The sequence below is a fragment of the Triticum urartu genome, chromosome 5 (genome assembly GCF_003073215.2).
Source record: "Triticum urartu cultivar G1812 chromosome 5, Tu2.1, whole genome shotgun sequence".
Lineage (NCBI taxonomy): Eukaryota > Viridiplantae > Streptophyta > Magnoliopsida > Poales > Poaceae > Triticum > Triticum urartu.
This window is the reverse complement of record NC_053026.1, coordinates 143,600,463-143,621,048: the sequence shown is the minus strand read 5'-3', so window position 1 is coordinate 143,621,048 and position 20,586 is coordinate 143,600,463.

Sequence of the window (20,586 nt, the reverse complement as noted above, 5' to 3'; positions counted from 1 at the left end):
ACAGAGAAGGTCGTTAATTTCAGTTTACGACCGCCAGCTTTTGACCTTCTGTTTTTGGTCACAAAAAGGTCGCAAATGAAAAACTATGACCTTTCAGCGGCCAATCGTGAGGGTCACAAGTTGACATATTTCTTGTAGTGTAAGCGAGAATTGTGGAGAGTGTTCCATGCAATCAACTTCCATTATCACATGCGAGAACCCTCGAAGAGAACCAAATGTGTTGAAGATTGCTTTATCACATTTTAAAATTATAATAAGAGTGCAGACGCTCCTTCATCCGGTTCCTAGTACTAGTATAGTACGTACCTTTATGGACTATAGTAGTAGTACTAGTAAACTTTGCGCTTGGCTGTTCGGGAAGTCGAACAATAATAGCACTAGTAGTATAGTGTATGCTTCTGGCAATCTGACACTGAATTAACTGTTGCACGTCCACCGCGTGAGCGAGGGAGAGCTTGCATTAGTCAAAAGTTTCTCCTTGTCCTGCGAGCCACCGCGCGCAAGCTTCTCCCGCCCTGCAACCTTCTCCTTGTTCGGCAAGTTGACGGGACACAGCAAAGTAATGCCATGCTGCCTCCTCTCTGGTTAATATGGCTTAATTTTAAACGAGATAAATACACTGTCTGTCACTGTATATTTGTAAAAATACGGTCAGTGGACTTCATAATACGCTCATTGCGCTCAATATATGTATTTTCTGGTGTTCATACAGTCACTAGCTCACCCTAACTGAGTATGTGTGTGCATGCATGTGTAGGTTGAGCACTTGAGCGTGACCGTGTGTGTTCCGTCTTGTGCTCGGACATGCATGCATTAGGGCGTCACGCGCGTTTTTGCGTCCATGTGTACGTGTGACTGTTGCATACACGTAGGGGGAGTACGTGTAGGGGCCACTAAGGAGCAGTCAAATCACACAGTGAGTTAGTCGGAAGAAGCAACCATCATTTCATTCTTGAATGACACGTATGCAATATAAAATGGTTGATATGGAGAGAAAAAGAAAACCACTATATATACACTAGAAGGAGCCTAAGCTACAAGCCTGCTTGCTTAGGTTGCTCTCTTCACAAGCATAGAACGATGGGCCTGATCCCGCAGCTGGGGGGAGGGAACAATGTTCTGCGTAGACGCGATCGACATCGGCGAGGGAGAAAACCCACAGTTGGTGCGTCCCAATCGGGGGTCACCGCGGTATGGACCGATGCCGCGTCCCAACCGCCCTTCTAGCTACAGCCCGACGTCCCAGGTATTCCATCTTCCTTTTGGAGCCGGCTTGCTCCACTGCCGTAGCTCCATCTCCATGTCGATCTTTCTCTACTTCTACCGTCTTCTACTTGTGATGAGTTTATGTCTCATGAACTAGTGCTAGTACTATTATTCTAATCACACTTCTTCAATATCTTTGCCATCAGGGATGCTCAGGTCGATTTTAGTGGAACTGCACAAAAGCATCGTATGATCCGAGGGTGCCAGCCGTCTTTCCTTCGACAGGTTCTACCTGACGAGGAAATTAAATCATGTTTAGGGTTTAGGGTGTAAGTCGTAGTGACCCCATTAGTAGTTTTTCTATCGTACACGCTCTCACAACTTTTTTCTTTAGTTGTGAAGTAAATATTGGCTATGATCTGTGAATCATTGAGATGCATCAGCATGCGTGTTAGTTTTTCTTTGTATTTGATGGAATGTTGTAACGGGGCAACCTTGGAATAGGAATGAAAATGGAGTGGAAAAGTTTCCATTTTTCCGGAGAAAAAATGGAAACGGAGAGAAACCAACGTTTCATTTCGTTGGATCGCGCCATCGAGCAAAACCAACGTTTAAATCACGTCTGTCGTGTTCGTGTCTCACCCTCCTCCACAGCTCGACCCCACACAGTCGCTCGGCATGCCACTCACCGCAAACCGACTAGTATACCATAACTTTCCTGCCTACTTGTCGATGGATCGCGCCATGGAGTACTAGCACTACTGGAAGAGATTGACGAGTTGGGGGAGGACAGCTAGCTGTGGCACGGACTCCCAAGAACTTACTACTGGAAGAGATCGCGCATGTTGTAGCCGGCTATTGCGACCTTTGAACGCGGAGCAGCCGCGTGCACCCGGAAGCGGCGCGGGCGACGCTCTCTCGGCCGGCGTGCCGCAATCAATGCCGGCGCTAGTGAGAGGTCGCGTCCGCTCTAGCCGGGCATGAATGCGGCACTGACCGTTTCGGTCGGGAAGCACGCGCGGGTGATGAAGAGGGTTCGGGTTGGTCAGGACCGGCCGTGGCAGCGGTCCGGACGTGCGCAAACAAGAGATGATGTACGTTAATATTGCTACGTATATAATTAACAACGTAAATAATGTGCCAGTTGGACAAATATGATTGGAGATGGAGATGGAAATGGAATTTCACGTAAACACGAATATGCGTGTCTATGTCTATGTGTGTGTGCGCGACGACTCTCCCGACCTGGAAGCGGGGGCGTGTTTTTGATCGAGTTTTCTTTCTTGGTACGTTAGAAAATCAGTTTGTCTAATTCACATCTAGATGTTATTTAAGGATATCACATCTAAACTCCCACAAGTATATAATGTAGCAATAAGAAACAAAAAAAACTAGGAAAAGACCAGAAACAGAGTGGACATCAACTTATATGTGACATAACTATGTCACATCTAGATGTGTCCTAGACAGACCCTTAAAAAATTGTCCGCCAGTTTTCGTTTCTTTTTTCTGGGAACGCACGTATTCTATTTAAAACCACTGCTATGGAGAGATTTTTTTACTCCATTATAGCCTCTTGTTTGATAGAGTTTCTCGCGTCTCGCTCTCTCACCCTCTCCATATTAAAACAAGATGACAGTGTCCACTCTATCTCTCTCCTCACCGGTGGTCACAGATCCGACCGAATCCCGTCCGCTGCGGGAGGTGAGGAGGTGCAGCGTTGACGTTGTCGCCGTCGGCAACGGAGGAAGCCGATGCACACCATTCTCTCGGAGCTGGCGCTGGCGCGGACGAAGATCCTCCGCTCCCTTGTTCGCTGCCGTTGTGTGGGAAGATCCCGCCCGCCCGCCTAAACGACATCTCGCCCACCTGAGGTATAACTTCTTGTACTGGTCCAGCTCCCCAGGTCGCTGCGTGCGGGTTTTCTTCTATGCGACTACTCCCCAGCTCCCCATGCATATTAGCTAGGGTTCGTCGGCTAGTCCAACATCACCTACTAGTACTATTATAGAGGAAATGCCACTCAAAAGGTTGTCCTAATTTATGCCTCGGTGGAGGTATACATGTTGTTTCGACAAAAAGTACATGGTGGTTGTGCGGTCATTGTCCATATGGTGGTAGTACTACCACTGGTTAAATGAAGAAATGCTTTTTTTTCTCGGTTATCTTGGTTTAGTTCCCATCAAGATAATTATGATGCTTCTGTTTATTGGTGTACTTTTCATTAATTCTTATTGACAATTGAGATGTCGTTGCTAACCCTTTTTTTATATTTTTGAAAACAGTGATGCGTGTCTCCATACCCGGGCATGTCTTCCTCAATTTTAGTGGAACTGCACAAAATTGGATGGCCATTGTTGTTCCGCCTCACTATCCTCTGCCACGTGGTTCTTCCTTCCTCGAGCTTGATTACTAAGAAGAAACAGACCACAGTGAGGATTTGTCGAACTTCTTAGGTGCCTCACCCAAACTTGATGCCAAATGGATGATGCATCACCACGGTGACCTATCGATGCTCATGGTTGCGCCTCATGGTTGCGTCGGCTGGTGAAGTTGATCGATTTTTGACGAAAAATAAGCTGTCTTCCATCAGTGCCCTTTGCTTGTTACGCACAAAGATGATATCCTTCGTCTGTTCACCTTGGTTCCGTTGGAGACGTAGTCGTCTTTCACGTTGGCAATTTTCGCTAGGGTTTTACGACAGGTGGGCCCAAAATGTGGCTGGCTCACCTGTCATACAGCCAAAAGTAGGTGCAGTGAAGGCACCGGAGCTCAGGCCGTACTACAGTAGTATATACTAAGCGGGATCCTCAGCGCTTGTTCGCTAGGGTTTGCACTCTCCACACGCTCGCCGCACTATATATATTTTACTCCCTCCGTTCCGAATTACTTGTCTTAGATTTGTCTAGATACATTTGCTAGGGTTTGCTATATTCACAGTCTCTCACCCTCTCTTCACCAGATCTAAACAAGACTGCGTTGGCCTCTTGTCTCTCTCTCCCCCCTCACAGCTGGTGAAGGAGGCGTCCGTATCCCGTCGCACCGGGAAGGGGAGGAGGTGCATCATTCACTCTATCACCTTCGGCGAGGGAGGCAATCCACTGTCGGCTGCGTTGTTCTCTTTCACCCAGCGCCTGTGCGGGAGGGCCACCGACCCCTTCTTCCTCGCTGCCGTACTTAGTGTGGGAAGATCCGGCCTCCCGCCGCACGCCTTGCCACATCCCGACGACCCTAAGGTATAAGTTTCTTTGAAACCGTCGTTGCTCTAGCTGCATGTGGATCTTTTTTGATCTATAGTCGAATCTAGGTATTGGTTCAAAGAGGAATGAAGGGTGCGGTGGGCTGGAGCAAGAATCTAGGACGTGGTTCAATGAGGAAAGGAGGGGCGGAAAGTAGTATAGACATCATTTGTGGGCCTAGGGCAAACATGAATGCTAATTCTCCCAAGTTTTGAACGAAGCGGCTAAACACCCACTATCATTTGTGGGCTGCCCGAAGCAAGTGTTTGCGGGATAGAAAATACTGTCTACCCCTAACACTTGACATCCTTATCAACAGGATTTACACCACTGTCGATAGGGGTAGACTAGTAACTTCAATCAGACGTGACACGACCACCTCTGAGCCCATTCAGACACGGTGGGTGCCAAACGTGGGCGGCAAAACACATTTGATTGAAGCTCGTCCGAAAGACATGTGTCTCTCCCTCCATTTCCCCATTCATACATGGTGGGCGGCAAAACAAACTCTCCTCGTCCGAAATTGATGTAGGCAAATATTTTAAATAGGGGCGGATGTGTAACTTCCCTCAGACGTGACACAACCGACCTACCTGTCACCCCGTTCATACACCGTGGGCGCCAACCATGGGCGGCAAAACACCCTCTCCTCGCCCGAAATCACTACTGGCAAATATTTGGGAGATGTGAGATTACCGTCCTATCCCCAACCGACGTCATGTATTTTAAATGTGAGATTACTTTTCCACATTTCAAACAAGCGCGTCCCAAAGATTGAGATCGCCCCCCTCCCCCTCCATTTCCCCATTCATAAACCGTCGGCGCCATGAAAACCTCCCCACTGCGGCCTGCCTCCTCCGTCCGCCACCCCATCCTCCCCCTTGCTGGATCCGCTACCTCTACCCCATCGTCCACTTCAAGAGATGGACGTTCCTCATCCACGGCACCGGACCAGTTCATCGCGTCCTCTCGCTTCATTGGCACCGTCATCCACCTTGCTGTTACCGCTCCAATGACCGCCTCGTCCACGCCAACAGGATTTATCCCCCGACCCGGTCGTCTGTCGTCTAAAGTCTTCTTCCCCGCCACCGACAACCATCGCACCGCAACACCCTCAACGTATCATCAGGGGCCTGGACGGCGTCGCAAGAGAGGTGGTACTCTTCCACATGTGCTTAAGTTATTGATCTCACCCAGAAAATAGATCGTAAATTGTTTACTGTACTTTCTTGTCTGTACAAAATCGTAGTGGCTAGTTGAAAGCAAATATTGGTTGCGAAGTAGTTTGTCTGGTTTGCACCTTTAGGTCCGCCATGGCACGGTCACTATACTCGTAAAGTTTATGGTTTCCCCCTCTATATTCACCACCATCATCGTAGGTGCTTCGTGTCATGCTAGCACTGCTCCTCAAGACCTCAACCCATCAAGCGAAACAACATGCCACTCATAATTACAAAGCTTAGGTGTTGAAATATGAATCTGATATGATGCTCATATCACTAACACAGAGAACGTTTAATTGGTCATCTAATGTTCCTCTATTCGCTTTGAAAAGCATGTGCGCCACCCACTGGTCCAGCTAGTTCCACTTTCCTGATTTTACTCTTAATGCTTAGGGTTTTCCCCTTTTATCTACTCTACTATGATCTACGTAGGTGCTTTCTGTCGTACTAGCATTACTCCACCCTTCAAGCTAAACAACACAAAACTCAAAATTCCAAAGCTTACTTGGTCAAATATGATTGGGATATGATACTAATATTAGTTAACAAAGACATTTAATTGGTTAGCTAAAGGTCTCACTTGAGTTTCCAAATGCATGTCCCGACATATAGAGAGACAATAGAATTGCATTTATTTGTCACTTGTTGACTATACTTTCTTGTCCATACCAAATCTTACTTGTTATTTTAAAGCAAACACCGGTTGCTAACTACCCTTTGCGCGGTTTGTAGCTTCAGATCTGCCATCCCACTGCCACGGTCAACACTATACTCATCATGCTTACGGTTTCCCCATTTGATGATGACCACGATCAGCCTACGTGGTTCGTGTCATTATAGTACTGCTCCATGATGTCTACCAAGGAACTTTATTCTTGTAGACAGATGTTGGGCCTCCAAGCACAGAGTTTTGTAGGACAATAGCAATTTTCCCTCAAGTGGGTGACCTAAGGTTTATCAATCCGTGAGAGGTGTAGGATGAAGATGGTCGCTATCAAATGACCCTGCAACCAAATACAAGAAATCTCTTGTGTCCCAACACACCTAATACAATGGCAAATTGTATAGGTGCACTAGTTCGGCGAAGAGATGGTGATAAAAGTGTAATATGGATGGTAGAAATATACTTTTATAATCTGAATAAATAAAAACAATAAGGTAGCAAATAGTAAACGGGCACAAAAACGGTATTGCAATGCTTAAAAACAAGGCCTAGGGTCCGTACTTTCGCTAGTGCAATCTCTCAACAATGCTAACATAGTTGGATCATGTGATTATCCCTGAAAGTGTAACGAAGAATCACTCCCGAGTTCCTATTTACGGAGAACAAATGATATGAATTGTTTGTAGGGTAAGAAGCCACCTCAAAGCTATTCTTTTTGATCGATCTATTCGAGAGTCCATACTAAAATAACACAAAGATATTGTTTTCGTTCGATCTATCCTAGAGTTTGTACTAGAATAACACCAAAGCATATTCATATTCATAATACTCAATCCACACAAAGAACTACAAGAGTGCCCCAAGATTTCTACCGGAGAAACAAGGACAAGAATATGCATCAACCCCTATGCCTAGATTACCCAATATCACCGCAGGAATCCGCAAGTTGAGTGCCAAAACATATATCAAGTGAATCAATACGATACCCCATTGTCACCATGAGTATTCAATTGCAAGACATATATCAAGTGTTCTCAAATCCATACAAGTATTCAATCCGATGACAATGAGATCTCACAGGGAAAAACTCAATTCATCACAACAAGATAGAGAGGGGAAAACACCATATGATCCGACTATATTAACAAAGCTACTAGTACAAACCCTCAGCCCCGAGGGTGGACTACTCCCTCCTCATCATGGTGGCCACCGGGATGATGAAGATGGCCACCAGAGATGATTCCCCCCTCCGGCCGGGTGCCACAACGGGTCTAGATTGGTTTTTGGTGGCTATGCAGCCCTGTGGCGGCGGAACTTCTGATCTAAGTTAACCCCGAAGGGTTTTGGAATATTTGGGAATTTATAGTGCAAAGAAGGGGTGTGGGAGGCCAATGAGGTGGGCACAACCCACCTAGGCGTGCCAGGGGGCCCTGGCGCGCCCTGGTGGGTTGTCCCCCCCCCCTTGGGGCACCCCAAGGTGCTGCTTTGGCCCCATCGGGAGTCTTCTGGCCCATAAAAATCCATAAAAAGTTTCGCGGTGTTTGGACTCCGTTTGATATTGATTTTCTGCGATGTAAAAAACAAGCAAAAAACAACAACTGGCACTGGGTCAATAGGTTAGTCCCAAAAAATGATATAAAGTTGCTGTAAAGTGATTGTAAAACATCGAAGAATTATAATTGTCGGTGGGAAATGACACCTATGGGGTCACTGGGATCCCTTCTATGGTTGGCGGGTGCGGGGTTGTGCAAAGAGCGGGTCTTGCGGTCAACACACAAATCGTTTACCCAGGTTTGGTCCAAGAAGATGCGTAAAATGCTAGTCCCGCTTTGATGTATATTTCGGTGTTCTTGTGTTCTTGAACTAGCTGTAGTGGCTCTCTAGTCCAAAAGATCCGGATCCCCCTCCAGTATGCATCGGGCCTCCTTTTATAGACAAAAGGGGTCGCCACAGTGGCACACAGGAGGTGGAAAGGTGTACAGGGGCTGAGTCTATCCCCCGGCATCATCGGACAAACGCATTTATGCGCTCCCACCGTGCCCCTCTTGCCTTATTGGGGACGACAAAGAAGCTCGTCCCAGCTGTCGTTGCATTGCCTAGCTTCGACGCGCGTCCAAGCTGACGAGGCGTTGTAGCGCCATGTTGGCTGGCTGCTGGGCTGGCACGGTGGTGGAGCCTTCACGAAGATCTGCATGCCACCACACAGGTGCTCGCTGAGTTGGTGTAGAGGCCGCGCGCTGCCACACAGATGCCTGCCCAGCTGGTCGAGCTGGCAGCTGTATGGGAGCGGCGGTGGAGTCTTGACAGACGCGGGCCTGGCTGCGGCCCCGCAGGCGTCCTCGGCAAGGGTCTTGCCGAGGGCTCGGCAAGGGTCTCGCTGCGGCACCGCGGTCTTCCCCGGCAAGGATCTTGCCGGGGGTCTCGTGGATTTCCTTGTCAAGGATCTCGCCAAGGATCGTCGTCTTCTGATTCTCATCTGATCTTGTGTATCTATGATCTTTACAAAGATTTGCATGCCACCACGGAGGTGCCTCCCGAGCCTTGGTTCCAATATGGTTGATGGTGTTGGGACCCCTTGGGCTCAAGGGTGGCTCGCTCTGCTGGCATCAGGCAAGTTGCCCCGGCAAGGATCTTGCCGAGGCTGCGGAAGCCACCCCGGCAAGGGTCTTGCCGGGGGAGTCCACCTCGCCTTCTTTCTCTCTTTGCGTCTCTGGTCTTGGCGTTGCTTTGGTTGTCTTGTGCTCTGGCTTCCCTCCTCTGCCCTGCTTAGTGTGGCCGTGGACGCGGCTCTGACGGCCCGTGCACAAGTAAAGGGGTGCAAAAGGAGAGCCCCTACTTTTGTACACCGACAATAATATATTGGCATGAATACTTCCTAAATTATAGATACATTGGAGATGTATCACTCCACCCATCGAGCTGATATTAGTAAAACTGAGAGATGTTTAAATTGTCAGCTAAATGCTCCTACTTTAGTTTCGAAATGCATGTGAGCCACATATGGAGAGTCCGGAAGGAATAGTATTTCTCTATGCGCTTTGGTTCGTCATGGGTGGGCAACCGACATTGTATAGAAAGACTTCTAATATCTTCAATCTGCTTGCTCTTCTGCTCTTCTTTAAGATGATCCTCTTCTCTTCTTTAATAAGTATGTTCCTTGTTGGGAAGAGTAGCAGAGACTTTTGCGGTCGACTGGTCAGGTCGAGTTGTTCTCCCTTAGTATATTTTGAATCTGTCAGGTCAGGTTGACTTGTTCTTCTTTACTATATGTTGAAGTTGTCATCTGCGAAGTATCATCACTTCTGGAGCTCTCATATTTTGAGTAGTAGGCCACAATATATTAATGCACACACCAAATTACAGCATGCATGGCATCTTTCAGAAGAATTGCAGAGATAGCACAAAGGGGTTTATAGGGAGGAAGTATTGGATTAGAATCACTTCTGCATTACAAAGATAATCTCACTTGTTTTTATGTTTTCATGCATGTCAGGTATTGAATATTAACAAAATGAATATGAGAATGGGCACACGAGAGGAATATTGCGGAACAATCCACTAGCTAACAAACTTGCCATGGTGGAGGATGGCCTATCTTATTCACCCATCAAGGTGCTTGCTCTAACTTGGCAAGGTTGTATTGGTCGAACATATTTTGCATCTGACCTCTTGCATTACTTCCACTTTGTTACTCCATCTACTTAGTTTAAGCATCATATATGAGTATATGCCATACCTATCCATTTTCTGTACCTATTCCATGTGTCATCATACAGTGTTTTTCCAGTCAAATGTTGTTCTTTTATAATAGATGTCCAAAAGTAAGAGGGTGAGTACAGATCCTCAAGCAGTACAAACTAGGTATCTGGAAAAGGTAGTGATACCTGTTAAATCAGATAGATCAACAGCCACAGAAAACACAAGCCCAACTGTACCACACTTTACCCCTACTCCACTGGCCAAACCCCTGTTAGAACAGCTGAGAGCCCAGCGTCAGGTACTGTCTATGATATCAATTCAAAATTTGAATTCCTAAATTTCTGCATGTGCCTTACCTTCTGTCTTGTATGAAAACTAATTTCAGATGAATCTCCTTGCTCAAAGGATCATAGGATCTCACAACAATACTGGGCTCTGCATTGCTCTTGTCAGTACCACTTGCCCTTTGTCAGCATACTTACACTCATTGCTGTTCGATTATGTAGCATCAATGTAAATGTTCACTTCTTTATCCTCCATTTGCTTGAAATTATAAGATCTATATTTACTCTGAGATAAATGTAGAATTAACTCAATGGTTATGAAGTTTTGGATTGCTCATGTAAGTACATGTTGTCATGTACTCCCTCCGTATCGAATTAATTGTTGATCAATTGGATGTATTTAGAACTTAATAGTGCTAGATACATCCATTTGAGTGACTAGTAATAATGGATGGTGGTGATATTAATGTACTTGCATCGCGAGATAGTTGATTGTCTGGCATTACACTGCATCTTATCTGCCCTGCCCTCCACTTTCTCCAAATTATCATATCTACATTTACTCTTACCAAAATGCTGAATAAAGCCAATGCCACTGCACATGTTGATGTCTGCATTCCTATTGTTAGTACCTTTTTCCTTGTTATGTTGTACTTAATTAATTGCTATTTGATTATGTATCATCAGTCCGCACTTGAGCTTCATTATCCTCTGTTTCTTCCAATATTATTTGATCTATATTTACTCTTTGCAAAATGTAGAATAATGGCAACGCTTATAAAGAATTTTCTTTGGGGAATTTATTGAATTATCGTTCTATCAACATGGAGAAGGGCTTTGTCCAGCCCGTGTTAACATGTAATGTAAGTTCATTCATCTCAAGCCTTCAAACTTCATTCTAGTATAGATTTGGATAGGCATCATTTCCTCCATAGCTGTTTACATCTGATTGGATGTTTGCAACAACTACCAGTTTTAAATTGTAGTTGTAAAAACATGTTCCTTATGCCGAACAAATCTATTTATTTGCTTATATAATTGTGAAACCTGTTACGTGTCTCCTTGTTTCTCTTTCAGAGTCGCATCTCTTATGCCAGGCAGAACTTTAGGGAAGACAGTGAGATAAACCATCTTGAGGACAGCGAGATGACCCCAAGGTCATGTCTTGATGAAGACAGTGAGTTGAAGCTACTCACCAGCAGGTGTGAGACAACCTCTGTGCAGTCGCTGCCTTAATCAGTTTGACTTCTTCAATCTCAACTTAAACCGGAAAGGCTTGCTTTAGCTCAGCTCTGACTTGAAGTCAAAGATTCAATGAAGATGACAGAGGACTGCCTTGCGCACTATGGTGCCATACAGCTAGGGATGGAGCATCTATCATTGACACAACTGGGTCTCATCAGCTTGTTCGGCTGCTTGCGGGGCCTGTCCTGGCCAGGCCTAGTGCTTTATGAAGTGCTCTCAATTTTGTATATTCTTTTGTCAGCACGTTTATATGCACTGGGGAAACCTTTGCTGCCCAGTGTATGTAATCCGCGGTCACGTTGCGCTTTATTATCACCTGTAGTGAACTTTGATTCCCAGTGGATGTAATATGTCGTAATTTCTTTATTGTATAGTCTACGTTTATTCTTTGGTCAGTATGCTGTAATTTAGGCCGGAAGGTTTAGTGGATCTTAGTTTTGTCAGTCTTCAGGCCAGCCCGTTACTCATATGGGCCAAAACGTGGGCCTATAATCATCTTGGGCCATTAGCAAGTCTAAACCTATAGTAGTTTCGCACCTTTAACAGGCTGAGTAAAGTTCTGGCCAGCTGGGCCAGAGAATACCATGGGCTTTTAACAGGCTAAAACCTAGATTGGGCTAGCGCTGAGCCGAAAAAATCATGGGCCAATACAGGAAGAAACTGCCTAAGGCCCATGTTGGGCCCAAATAGGACGAGTATTTAACATGACAAAATATATCTCGGGCCTATTTGGCCCAATAAAATTATGGGCTTTAAGCAAGTCGGTATCCACGCGGGCCATAGGCCCAAAAGTGTCACGAGCCATTATCAGATGGGTTGTAAGCAGGCCGGATTCAATGCGGGCTGTAATTAGGCCCAACTGTTACACGGGCCATTAACAGGCTGATAGGCCAGTTGGGCTGAAATTTATCCACGAAGACTACAGGCCATTAAGAGGCCTAAAGTTACTTTGGACAAGAAATAGCCCAGTTTCTACATGGTCCGTCAAATGGCCTAAAGTTAAACCGGGCCGACAACGTCCTAGATGCACTACGGGCCGCTAACAGGCCGAAACTATTATCGAGTCGAACTGGTAAATGGGCATTTAACAGGTTGAAATACAAACATGTCATAGAATGGGCCCAAAAGAACAGTGGCCTGTTAACGGGCCTGGTCCGATATGGGCCGTAATTTTGCCCAAAACACGGCAGGCTGTGAATGGGCCTGATCCGGTATGGGCCTCAATTTGACCCAAAACATGGCACACTGTTAATGGGCCAGCCCACAAGTGTCTAAAAACACATGGTAGGCCTTTAGCTGGGCCGACCTTTTTACCTAAAATGGGCCACTATTGGGCTGTGCCACGTGTTGACGTATCATAGGCGTCTTCCGTCCATTGTAGGAATGACATCTGTCCCAATGATTAGCTGACACATGCATTATCCGGCGAATGAGAATTTTACACGTGGAAAATCCCCATTAGTCGGGGCTGTTAATGGGTTATCTGATCCAAACCGGAACTCGATAGCTTAACGGCGACCCGTTACTATGGATGCCACGTGTCAGTCACCCTTGACGAAAGCACTTCCATGACGCGCGATTTATCATCATGGAAGTGGACACTTGTGTAATGATAATTTTGGAAATGTCATGGAACACTTCTACGACAACACAGGTATGACTATCTTGATTCTGTCATAAAATCGTCATGGATGTACATGCATGACAAAAAACGTGACCTACCGTGACAAACACGTATCATCATGGAAGTGTTTTTTTCTAGTGTTAGTGTCCGGATATGTAATTTCCTTCTTCCACAAACCGACTCTCTACAACCCTAGGCCCCTCCGGTCTGTATATAAACCGGAGGGGTTAGACCATAGAGACAATCAAAATTCACATAGGCTAGACATCTAGGGTTTGGCCATTACGATCTCGAGGTAGATCAACTTGTGTAACTCCTATTCTCATTGAATACAATCAAGCAGGACGTAGGGTTTTACCTCCATTAAGAAGGCCCGAACCTGGGTAAACATTATGTCCCACTTGTCCCTTGTTACCTTCGATCCTCAGAGGCACAGTTCGGGACCCCCTACCTGAGATCGGCCGGTTTTGACACCAACACCCGATGGTTCTGTGTCCTCCAGCTCGGCGGTTTCACCATGGGATCTCTCTCGACCGTTATGCCAACGGCGACCCCCACAATTGCCAAACATCATCTCTGCATCGGCCTCAAACACTCCGAAAAGATGGATCCAGCAGATATCCCGTCCTTGAACGAGCTACTAGATCGCATCGCCGCCCTGGGGCTTGCAATAAACTATGATCGGATCTGGCTTAAACCCAATCAGAGGGAAATCAAGTCCCCACAGATCACCCATCTTGTAGCAGTCATTGAGGAGCGAGCCGAGAACGCTTCTTCCCCCAAGTTAAAAACCCGCTATGTTTAGATTTTCGAGCCCTTCGAGCCGGACACCCATCCTCGGGAGGAGACTCAATCTCATCCGAACTCAGGATCATGCATTGAGCCTGGAAGTCACCTGGACCTTCCTGGTCTTGCACTGGTGACCTCGGAGATTCTTCAAGCTCCGGATTCAATCTCAGGTCAGGATTCGGGTTTTAGCCCGCCCACCCGCCACAATCAATATTCCCCAAGTAATTCGGGACCTCCAGACATATGTGACCTAATGTATGTACGACAACAACCTCAGGAAATGGTCCATCACTTTTGGACCAGATTCCTCATTATTAAAAACAAGATTAAAGTTTGCTGCGACGACGGCGTGGTTTCAGTTTTTTGTCGTAACTGTACGAATGAGGGAATTTTTAACGCCCTCAACCACCGCCGCATACAACACTTTACAGAATTAGCACACACAGTACAGAAGTACTGCGCGATGGAAAACGAATGGAAGGCCCAGATAGCCCGGTGGGAACCTCCTGCCTTTAAACAGCCCACCGTACGGGCAAAATGGATGCACCCTTACAAGGCATCGGATTACAAGCCCATTGACAAGAAAAACAAACCCTTCATAGGACACAGAACCATCCTTGATGAACTACTCGACAAGCCTTGTCAGATACATCCGACGCCGAGCACCGAATCAATGCACAGCCTTCGGGCATGTTGGGTACTCCGACAAGTGGCTAAAAGCGGTGAGGTTATCCTGACCAGCACTACTCTGGAGAATCATTCCTTGGAGGATGACGATCTCAACGTCTTTACGGTCTTCAAGACCTTCTCCTCAAATAATCGGCGCAAAAAGGGTGCTTCGCGACCTCGCCGAAGTCAACCAAGTAACAGCAATGAACCCTTGGAACGACAGGGCCATACCTTTCACCGCCAACGACGAACCAAGGCCCGGTAAGTCCGAGCACCAGCCTCCTTGGTCTTAAACCAAATTGTGGATGGCTTTTGACTGACCAAAGTGCTCATGGACGGCGGTAGCGTACTTAACCTAATCTATGAGGACATGCTCAACAAAATGCAAATGGACAAGAACCACATCGAGCAAAGCAGTGCCACCTTTCGAGGAATCATTCCCAGTCGAGAAGCACAACGCTCGGGGAAAATTAAACTTGACGTAGTATTCGGCACGCCTAAGAATTACATGTCCGAAGAGTTGCTCTTCTAGGTGGCCCCTTCAATAGCGAATATCACGCCCTCTTGGGGCGGGACGCCTTCGCACGCTTCCAGCCATACCCCATTACAGGTACATGAGGCTTAAAATGTCAGGGCCCAACGAAGTGATCACTATCACTAGTGATCCGGATATAGCACTCTGTGCCAGAAACAAAACCGCATCCTTGGCTCTCGAGGCACTATCTGAGGCCCTCGCGGCTGAAGAACTAACCACTCTATGTTCCAAAGTGGACAAAGATGATGTGATCCTCGACAAGAGGCCCAAATCCACCTCTTTCAAACCAGCAAATGAAATAGTCAAATTCCAAGTGCACCCGATGGATCCTAACAAATCAACATCCATTGGGGCACAACTGGATCCGACGGTCGATGCCGCCTATGAACGTTCCTGTGCGAAAATTGTGACATCTTTGCCTGGCACCCTTTGGACATGCCCAGGATCTCACGCAGACTAGCTGAACATAGCCTCAATATAATAAAGGGGTTCAAACTAGTCAAGCAAACGCTGCGGCGATTTTCCGAACCCGAACGACAAGCTATGGGGGAGGAGCTAGCCAAACTACTCGAGGCCGGGTTCATTAGAGAAATCAAGCACCCAGACTGGCTAGCCTACCTGGTCATGGTGCCGAAGAAGGACAAATCCTCGTGCCTTTGTGTTTATTTCAAAGACCTCAATAAGGCTTGCCCTAAGGACCCCTTCCCACTACCCCGGACTGACCAAATTATTGACGCAACCGCGGGACACGACTCATTGTGTTTCCTCGATGCCTACTCCAGATACCATCAGATTGAGATGAAGGAGTCCGACCAGGCCGCAATGACATTTATTACCCTGTATGGGCCTTATTGCTTCAACACTATGCCCTTTGGGCTCAAAAACGCTGGTGCCACTTACCAACACATGATCCAAACATGTTTGGAAAAACAAATCGGCAAGACAGTTGAGGAATATGTGGACGACGTGGTCATCAAGACTAAACACGTCGAATCATTTGTGGACGATCTACGCCTCACATTTGACAACTTCCAAACATAAGACATACGACTCAATCCGGAAAAATGTGTTTTCTGCGTTCCAGCCGGGAAACTGACCGGGTTCATTGTTTCCAATAGAGGAATCGAAGCGAACCCAGCCAAAATCCGAGCCTTGTCACAATTGGCAATGCCAACAGACTTAAAGCATGTCTAAAAACTAGCTAGGTGCATGGCAGCCTTAAGCCGCTTCATCTCCAGATTGGGAGAAAAGGCATTACCGCTCTATCGACTACTCCGACGCACCGATCACTTCGAATGGACAGATGCAGATATAGCCGGATTGGAAGAAATAAAAACATTGTTAGAGGTAACCCAATCCTAGCCGCCCTAGGTGTTGGTGAGCCTATGTTGCTCTACATATCCGCAACTCACCATGATCACTTCGAATGAGAGAGAGAGAGAGAGGAAGAGGGACACAAATTCCCCATCCAGAAACCAGTATACTACGTATCGGCGGTCCTTACACCATGCAAATCCCAATACCCTCACTATCAGAAGTTAGCTTATGTGTTCTTTATGGCATCCCGAAAGCTGCGGCACTATTTTTAAGAGTCTTCGATCATGGTGGCATCCGAAGTACCACTCAATGACATCATAAATAATCGGGATGCCACTGGTCACATAGCCAAATGGGCCATTGAGCTCCTACCATTTGAAATCACATACAAGTCGCACCGAGCTATTAAGTCTCAGGTGCTGGCCGATGATGTCACTTGAAACTACGCCGGTATTTCCCCAAATAGGAAGGGATGATGCAGCATAGCGGTGGTTGGTATTTCCCTCAGATGTGAAACCAAGTTTATCGAACCAGTAGGAGAACCAAGCAACACAATGTAAACAACACCTGCACACAAATAACAACTTCTCGCAACCCGACATGTTAAAGGGGTTGTCAATCCATTACGGGGTACATCGCCTCAAGATAGGCAAACAGATGTGAGGCAAATTTGTAGTAGATTGATAGATCGAACGCCAAATAAAATAAATAAGGATAAATTGCAACAAGGTATTTTTGGGTTTTTTGTTTAACATATCTGAAAATCAAACCAAAGGAAAAGTAGATCACAAAGGAAAATATATGAGAAAGAGACCCGGGGGCCGTAGATTTCACTAGTGGCTTCTCTCGAGAAAAATAGCAAACGGTGGGTGAACAAATTACTGTTGGGCAATTGATAGAACTTCAAATACTCATGACGATAACTAGGCAATGATCATTACATAGGCATCACGTCCAAGATTAGTAGACCGACTCCTACCTGCATCTACTACTATTACTCCACACATCGACCGCTATCCTGCATGCATCTAGTGTATTAAGTTCATGGGGAAACGGAGTAATGCAATAAGAATGATGACATGATGTAGACAAGATCTATCTATGTAGAGATAGACCCCATCGTTTTATCCTTAGTAGCACCGATACATACATGTCGGTTCCCTTTTTGTCACTAGGATTAAGCACCATAAGATCGAACCCACTACAAAGCACATCTTCCCATTCCAAGATAAATAGATCAAGTTGGCCAAACAAAACCCAAATATCAAAGAAGAAATACGAGGCTATAAGCAATCATGCATAGAAGAGATCAAAGAAACTGAAATACTTTCATGGATATAAAAAGATAGATCTGATAATAAACTCAAAGTTCATTGATCCCAACAAACACACCACAAAAGAGTTACATCATATGGATCTCCAAGAAACCATTGTATTTAGAATCAAGAGAGAGAGAGAGAGAGGAAGCCATCTAGCTACTAACTACAGACTCGAAGGTTTACAAAGAACTACTCACGCATCATCGAAGAGGCACCAATGGAGGTGGTGAACGCCATCGGAGATGGTGTCTAGATTGGATCTGGTGGTTCTGGACTCTGCCGTGACTGGATCAATATGTCCTTGACTCCCATAGGGTTTATGGAATATTGGGGTATTTATAGAGAAGAGAGGCGGTCTGGGGGTCACCTGAGGTGGGCACAACACACCAGGGCATGCCTGGGCCTCCTGTCGCGCCCTAGTGGGTTGTGCTCTCATCGGAGCACCCCCAGATGCAGCCAGGGCCCATTATGTTCCTTCTGGTCCATAAAAATCTCCTTAAAGTTTCGTGGCATTTGGACTATGTTTGATATTGATTTTCTGTGATGTAAAAACAAGGAATAAACAGCAACTAGCACTTGGCACTATGTCAATAGGTTAGTACCAAAAATTGATATAAAATTACTATAAAATGATTATAAAACATCCAAGATTGATAATATAACAGCATGGAACAATAAAAACAGAATTTTTGATGTGGAATGTTGCCTAACATGTCATATCGTATTCTTTTCTTTATAGCATGGACATTTGGACTTTTATATTGTTCAAAGCAATAGTCTAGTTTTGACGTGATAATTTAAATACTCAAGCATATCAACAAGCAACCATGTATTTCAAAATATCAATGCTAAAATAAGCTATCCCTAGCCCACCATGCACAATCATTGATCCATTCATGAAACACAGTCGCATATTACCTACACCCAATACTCAAGTACGATCATATTGCCTCCTAGTTGGTTCTTTTATAAGAGAAGATGGAGACTCAAACTCAAAAATAAAAATTGCATAAAGTAAGAGAAAGCCCTTCATAGAGGAAAGTAGGGATTTGTAGAGGTGCTAGAGCTCAAAGAGAAAAACTTAGAGATAAAAACATTTTGGGAGGTGCATCCATCCCACCAACGGAAACGACTTAGAGTTTCCAATACTTTCCATGCTTAGATATATCATAGGCTATTCCCAAACAAAAAATAAAGTTTATTCATTTTCCACCATACTTTCACTTTCCATGGCTAGCCGTATCCACAGTTGCCCTCCATACCAACACTTTCCAAGGAATTTATTATTTGACAACATAAAGTAAATTCATTTTTTTCTTTTTGGGACTGGGCATCCCTAATACCTTTGCCTTAATCTGGTGCAATGACAACTGAGTAAACACTCATCGTGAGAATAACAAATCTAGCATGGAAAATATTAGCCACCCCTCACCGTTCCGCGAGCGAAACGAACACACAAACGAGAATTTTATTTTGAAAATTAGAGATGGCACATGCAAATTTGCTTAGAACGACAGAAGAATACCACATATAGGTAGATATAGTGGACTCATGTGGCAAAACTGGTTTAAAGGTTTTTTTATGCATAAGTAGTGATCATACTTAGTGCAAAGTGAAGGCTAGCAAAAGATTGAGAAGCGACCAACCAAGAAACGAATAATCACATAAGCGAGCATTAAGCATAACTAACACCGAATAATGCACCACAAGTAAGATATAATTACATTGCATGACTATTGACTTTCGTGCTTGCATAGGGAATCACAAACCTTAACACCAATATTCTTACTAAAATATAATTACTCATCAAGATGACTCACATATCACATCATCATATCTCAAAACTATTACTAAGAATCATGTTTATTTTGTCCAATGATCTTCATAAAAGTGTTTATTATATCCTTCTTGGATATCTATCACTTTGGGAATAATTTTCATGTGTTGCTTTTCATATGCTCAAACAAATATAAGTGAAGATACTGAGCATAATTTTTATTTCTCTCAAATTAATTTAAGTGAAGCAAGAGAGAATTTCTTGAAAATTTACTAACTCTCAAATAAATCTAAGTGAAGCAAGAGAGCATTTCTTCAAAAATACTAACCACACCATGCTCAAAAAGATATAAGTGAAGCACTAGAGCAAGTCCATAGCTCATAAAAAAAATTAAGTGAAGCATAGAGAGCAATTCTAATAAGTCATGACATAATTTTGGGTCTCCAAAATAGGTGTGTCTAGCAAGGAATCAAGACTTAAAACACAAAATAAAACAAGCAAAGACTCATATCATACAAGATGCTCCAAGCAAAACACACAATGTGACGAATAAAAATATAGCTTCGAGTAAAATACCGATGGTCGTTAGAAGAAAGAGGGGATGCCACTCAGGGGCATCCCCAAGCTTAGTTGGTTGCTCATTTTTGGATAAAAGCTTGGGATGTCAGGGCATCCCCAAGCTTAGGCTCTTCTACTCCTTAGTCCTTCATCCATCGTAAGATAACCCAAAACTTGAATACTTCAATCACACAAAACTCAACAAAACCTTCGTGAGATCCGTTATTATAAGAAAATAATAAATCACTACTATAAGTGTTGTATCAAACCAATTCAGATTTTGTTCTTGCATTATATCTATTGTATTCCAACCTTTATATGGCAAAAACTCATCAAAGAAAACCATAGATCCATCAAAATAAGCACACAATGCAAAGAAAACAGAATCTGTCAAAACAGAACAGTCTGTAGCAATTTGACTATTTCGAATACTTATGT